At 34.0% G+C, this 6,423-nt stretch overlaps 1 long non-coding RNA gene across 1 annotated transcript; it reads left to right on the top strand.

Moving 5' to 3' along the window:
• Positions 1-5,110: 5,110 nt before the first annotated feature.
• Positions 5,111-5,816, top strand: LOC133033522 (uncharacterized). Its single transcript, XR_009685641.1, has 2 exons — positions 5,111-5,187; positions 5,593-5,816. It is a non-coding gene; the product is annotated as an uncharacterized LOC133033522 (long non-coding RNA).
• The last annotated feature ends 607 nt before the right edge of the window (positions 5,817-6,423 follow it).

The following is a 6,423-nucleotide window of genomic DNA, read 5'->3' as shown; positions in this document are numbered from 1 at the left end:
CGGACCCCGTAAGGGGGGGTGATTGTGACAGTCAGTAGTCCCGTGATCCGTAAGGGGAAATACCGGGTAAGCTGTGCAATCCCACACCGCACAGGGAAGGTCAAGTGGGATGATTCTGAGACTGTGTAGGTATGGGACTACACAGTTGAAGAGGGCTTAAATGGATTGATTGGTACTACCTATGTCAACAAGGTGCATCTTGTTTTTCGGTAGCCCATCACGAAAGAACTCCACAGTTAAGCGTGCTTGGCCTGGAGCAATTTCAAGGATGGGTGACCTCCTGGAAAGTTTTCCCAGGAAGCGTGTGAGTGAGGACAAAGCACGCTGGAAACACTCGTGTTGGTCTGTAGGGTCAGTCATCAGTCCATGAAGCAGCCAAAGTGACGTACTCGTGTATAAGAGCCATTCATTCCGTGGGTGTAAGGACCCAATGGAGGCTTGAAGCGGGGACGTTACAGCTTCACTAAAAGTGACAGGATCCACAAAATGATCAATATCATATTCTCCTTCTCCAAGATAAACAAAATTATCATGACACTTTGTTGACTTCTTTTGACTCTGAGATCTTCTTAGAGGAGGTACTTCTGGAATAACTTCTCTTTGTTGATCATTGTTTTGAATAACATCTTCCACAACTGGAATTTCTTCAATAACAGGATTCTCATTAACAATAGGAGCTTCATCATTAATAGGCCCTTCATCAATAATAGGACCTTCATCATCTTCGATATCGGGAGCAATATATTCATCAACAATGGGAGCATTACCAACTGGAGTAGGATGGAGACTACTATTATCATCTCTTGAAAATGACATAGGAATACAAATTCCTTTAGATGACTCCCCCATTTCAAGAGATGTTGAAGGAATTTTTTCAGCAACATCAAATTCCAGAAATTTAGCGATCGAGATTCAACAATTCGCGTACCACGAGTGGGACAGTAAAAGCGATAGCCTTTTGAGCGCATTGGATAACCAATGAAATAACAGCGATTTGTTCTCGGATCTAACTTTTTCAAATTAGGATCATAAATCTTTACTTCAATTGACAACCCCATACTCGAAAATGATTCGGACTAGGCTTCCGCCTACCCATAACTCAAAAGTGGGTCTTGGGAACGCATTTACCGGGAACACGATTTAAAATATAAGTTGCGATCATAAGTGCTTCACCCCATAAAAACTGCGGAAGATTTGTTCTACTCATCATACTTCTAACCATATCCATGAGAGTGCGATTTCTCCTTTCGGCAACGCCATTTTGCTCGAGTGAACCGGGCATAGTGTATTGAGCAACTATACCATTTTCTTGTAAGTACTCTGCAAAAAGCCCCATGTGTTGTCCAGATTCTGTATAACGACCATAATATTCTCCTCCACGATCAGAATGAACAACTTTGATGACTCTTCCTAATTGTTTCTCAACCTTATTTCGAAAAATTTTGAGTTTATCAAGGGCGTCAGATTTTTCTTTAATTAAATAGGTGAATCCATAACGAGAAAAATCATCGATAAAAGTGATAAAATACTTGTTTCTGCACAACGTGGTGGAATAAGGACCACTGATGTCCGTGTGGATAATTTCCAATAAAGATTGACATGCGGTTTGCGGTCTTCTTTCTTGTTTTAGTCAATTTTCCACGAGTACAATCAACACAAGTATCCCAATCAGAAGCATCAAGAGGAGGAAGTATTTCAGATTTAATTAAACGATCAACCCTTTCTCTGGAAATATGACCCAATCTTTTGTGCCATAACAATAAGGATGTTTCCTTAATATGAGGTCTTTTACCCACGGTATTCACAACATTAAAAGAGGAATCTAAAGGAGCCAATGACAACTTGTAAAGACCATCAGAATAAAAGCAATTTCCAATAATTCGAGAGTCAAGCATAATGTCAACATTATCATTTGCAAAATGAAAAGAATATCCTTGTTTAACCAAAAGCGGAATCGAAACTAAATTCCTTTTAAAAGTAGGAACATAAAAAGTATTGTTCAGAATAATCTTATCACGAGACTGTAATTCAAGAATAAATGTTCCAACATAGATAACGTCAACTCCAACATCATTGCCCACTTTAAGCTTGGACTCCCTCTCACTTGGCTTCCTGAGATCCCTTAGCCCCTGTAAGGAAGCAGAAACATGAACAGTAGCACCACTGTCTAACCACCAAGAATCAATAGGAACATCAACTAGATTAGATTCAAAACAAACACATGCCAATGGATTACCTGATTGTGCTTGCTTCTTTTCTAACCAAGTCTTAAATTTGTGACAGTCTGTTCATCGATGCCCCAATTTTTCACAAAAGTAACACTTCACATTAGAGTATTTGGACTTTCCGTTGTTATTCTTCTGTTTATTCTTATGCTCCTTACCATTACCATTCTGTTTTGTAGCACCATCATTTTTATTCTTGAATTTTCCTTTTCCTTTGTTGGGCTTGAGGTGAGAAACATAGTTAGCAGATTCATTCTTCTCCCTTTTAAGCTTGCTTTCTTCAGCTACACACTGAGAAATTAGGTCGCTGATAGTCCATGTTTGATTGTATGTGTTGTAGGCTGTCTTGATAAGGCTGAAAGAGGCAGGAAGAGCATGAAGAGCTCGATGAATAATGAAAGAGTCAGGAAGAGGAATATTATGATCTTTCAACTTAGACTGAACATTCACCAATTTCAGAATAAAATCTCGCACTCCTTTTAATTCATCATACTTAATGGTTGTCATTTCATCCATAAGATGTCCAGCTTCAGCGTTTTCACCAGTGTCGTATAATTTTTCTACAACATTGAAAAACTCTTTGGCATTTGTAGTGTCTGGCAAACCACTCAATAGATGTTCAGGAATGGATCTTTTCATAGTAAGAAGACTGAGACGACTTGACTTTTCCCATTGTGCATGATGAGTTCTCTCGGCATGGTACTTTGAGTCGCAAGTTCAACAGGTTTTTCTTCTCGTAGGCACAAGTCCATATCCATTATGCCTAAAGTAAATTCCACATCTCGTTTCCATGTCTTGTAGTTGGAAGCATTCAAAATATGGATGGAAGCATTATTGTTGTTCACAGAAAAGGAGATCGAAAAAATTCAAAAATTAAAACTTGAATAAGCAATATGAGCAATGTATTAGAAAATATTGTAGAATCAACTGGTCATTATAAACTCCCCTTTGGGGTGAGAATATAACACACACATGATCTACCTTCATGAAGTTAACAACAAAGAAAAAATACATATCATTTAAGAATTTTATTACCTTTGGGCAAATAAATTTCTTAAAAAATATGTATTAATTCAAGCAAAAAAAATAATAATAAATTTATATATTTAAATTATTACCTTTGGGCAAATAATTAAAATATATATATTTAATATTAACTCACTTCATGGAATGTGAACTAATATATGTAAATACTACCTTTGGGCAAGTAATTACACATATAGTCAACCAAAAATATAATATTTTCTTCAACATGTGAAATTTGGTGATAAAACAATCATTGAAAATTAATAATTTTCAACCAAATTTCCAAAAGAGATATATAATTGCTTTTATTATATTGATAAGCAAAAAATAAAGTGTCCACCATAACACATTATTTTTGTATCAAACAACCAAGTTTTATAACTTTAGAACAACAAATAATTAAAAGATGTGAAATAAAAAATATTGGTGGAGATTACATAGTCAAAATAAATTAAACAAGAGAGTGACTATGTCATATGGGACGAGAAGAAACCCAAAAAATTTTCTATGATTGACAAATTTCGAAAAATTATCAAAAATTATTTTTAATAATTTTTTAACTGCATAATTATCATTAAAATAATAATAATTATTAAACGGAGTCAAAAAATTAATTAAAAATCATAGAAAAATCAGAAATTGAATTTTAAGCACGCTGGAAAAAAGAACGTCGAAAACCGATGCCCCACGTGGCCGCACGCGCCCCCACGCGCCACCTGCGCGAGTGGGCTTCGCGGCCTGCTGCTTCTTCTTCTTTCTGGGCGGGTTTCAGTCGGGTCACGCGACCCGTTTTCCTCCAGTCGGGTCTGGTCGTGTTTTCCGGCCAAAAACTCGACGAAAACACCGGAATTTGGATGGGTTTTGCTCGGGATTGAATTTCTAATTGATCTATGCTACTAATTTCGGTTATTAAAGTCTAAAAAAACAATAGATCTAAAGAAAAGCAATCCTAAAAATAAAGAGCATAAAAAAAAAAAATTGATATGGAATATCAATCTTAATTACAATACAAAATTAATCATTTAAGAACATTCATAAACAATTAATAATGAGATATCTATAATCAATTTTAAATTAAAAACCATAAAATCAAAATACACAATTATAATTTCACATTATAATCATATAAACCCTAAAACTTTAAAATTAAAATTCTCTTAATATAGACTATGAATTCAAACATATAATATATCAATTGAAAGAGAATTTAACGATCAATAAAAACCCTAAAGTTTTAAGATTTATAAACAAAAAATTACACATAAAATAATAACGAAATTAATATGAAATTATGGATAATTAATATATACAAATTAATTATACTAATTATAGGTTCTAAATCATATACAATAGGCAATCTGATACCACATGTTAGATAAATTAACAATTAACCCAAGATCTATTTGTATATAACATAGAACACAATAGTAGTATATGATAATTGAGTATGTGTACCTGATTGATCCATAGCAATTATCTCTGATTGATCCACAGCAGTTACTCCAATTTGATAGTGCAATACTATCAACTAAGTCTTCCTCCCTAGATCTCTAAATCAGAAGCAGTTTATTTTCTCTGATTATCAAAAGGTATACAATTGTGATGAGACAATATGTATTTATAGAGTTAGGGAGGGGACTTAGCTACAAAACCCTAGTTGGGCTGGGCCTGCTCATCAAAGACTTCAGTCAACTAGAAAAGCCCACACTTCTGCTTCACCTAGACTTTACTCACAGATGCTAAGCCCATTAACAATTGATCACCAACAACATGGGCTAACACAACAAAGAACTATCCAATCAACCCAAGTTTTAATAAAACCAATAAAATATAATGTAAGCCCAAATAAAAGTCTAACAATCATGACTCTCCTGTTCTCTTCCTCTCTCGGCTTAACCTCGACGAGCCACTCTAGCCATCGTCGCCACTAGCCTAGGTGAACCTCAACGAGCCATATTCTCACTCTCGGACTCTCCCTCTTTTGTTCTCTCTTCTCTCTCAGCTTAACCTCGACAAGCTGCCATTTTTGCTTTGTTTTCTTTATAGTCACTACTACAATTTAGACTTTTAGTGACATTATTTAGTGACACGCACTTTTGTGCGTGTCACTAAATAGTTAGGATTGATTTTTAGTGACACACATAATTAGACTCTAAACTTTCCATCCTCTGTTCACTTTTTCCATCCTCTTCCGATCATCCACTTCACATTTTTGCTACGTGATAAATATTTGTTATTTTATTGTTATTTTTTTAAGAAAAGAAATGAAAAAAATCCAGTTGGGCCTCTGTATTCTCACCTTAACTTTAGGGTATGCTCATATTCTTGTTGTCTTGTGCAGGTGGGCATAGGCAGTGGTTTGGAGTTTGTGGAGGACGATGGTGCTTTGGGGTCAAAGTTGGATCTGTTTTGTTCTTATTATTTTAGTGTTTTTTTTTTAAATTGAATTTTGTATTCATTAATCTCAGCTATTGTAAAACATTGTATCGATTTTATTTTCTATTTTGATAATATATAGTTTGTTATTTGGATTTTTAAAATGTATACATTGTTATTTTGTGGATTTTTTTTTTTTTGAGAAATTGTTATTTCTAGATTTGGTAATGTAGATTTTATTGTTTGGATATTAGATTTGGCTCGGAGTAATTTTTGATCAGAACATGATTTTTTTTTTGTGGTGTCAGTTCTAAACCGAGACATATATAGTACAAAAATGAATTGCACACCTGTGAGTGTCTGTTTAAAAATGGCACCATTAATGCTCTAAAGGCTCGATTTAGATCCTACGTAAATCAAAAAATTAATATACTTTTTGTCATTGTAAAATATGTGTCGATTCTATGAACTGACACTATAGGTAATAAGTATCAGTTTAAAATCGATACTAAAAATGCATCTTATAGTAGTGAACATATATATATGCTACATATATTAAGCGGAAGTATTAAATGTTATTAGTTTGTTAAGTGAGGAGGTTAATTAGTAGAAGAAGTTAGTTAACATTACGAAAATTTTATTTTTAGTCACAACAAAATTTGTGATTAAAAGTGAAAAAGTTATTATTAATCATAAATTATCATTTCTATGTTATGATTAAAAAGTCTGTAACTAAAAGTATATTAATTTACAAAAATCATAATTTATTATGATTAAATGTATTTTTAGTCACAAT

This window comes from Cannabis sativa, chromosome 1, assembly GCF_029168945.1.
Source record: "Cannabis sativa cultivar Pink pepper isolate KNU-18-1 chromosome 1, ASM2916894v1, whole genome shotgun sequence".
Lineage (NCBI taxonomy): Eukaryota > Viridiplantae > Streptophyta > Magnoliopsida > Rosales > Cannabaceae > Cannabis > Cannabis sativa.
Note: the sequence above shows the minus strand (reverse complement) of the source record. Positions and strands in the feature narration are given on the sequence as shown.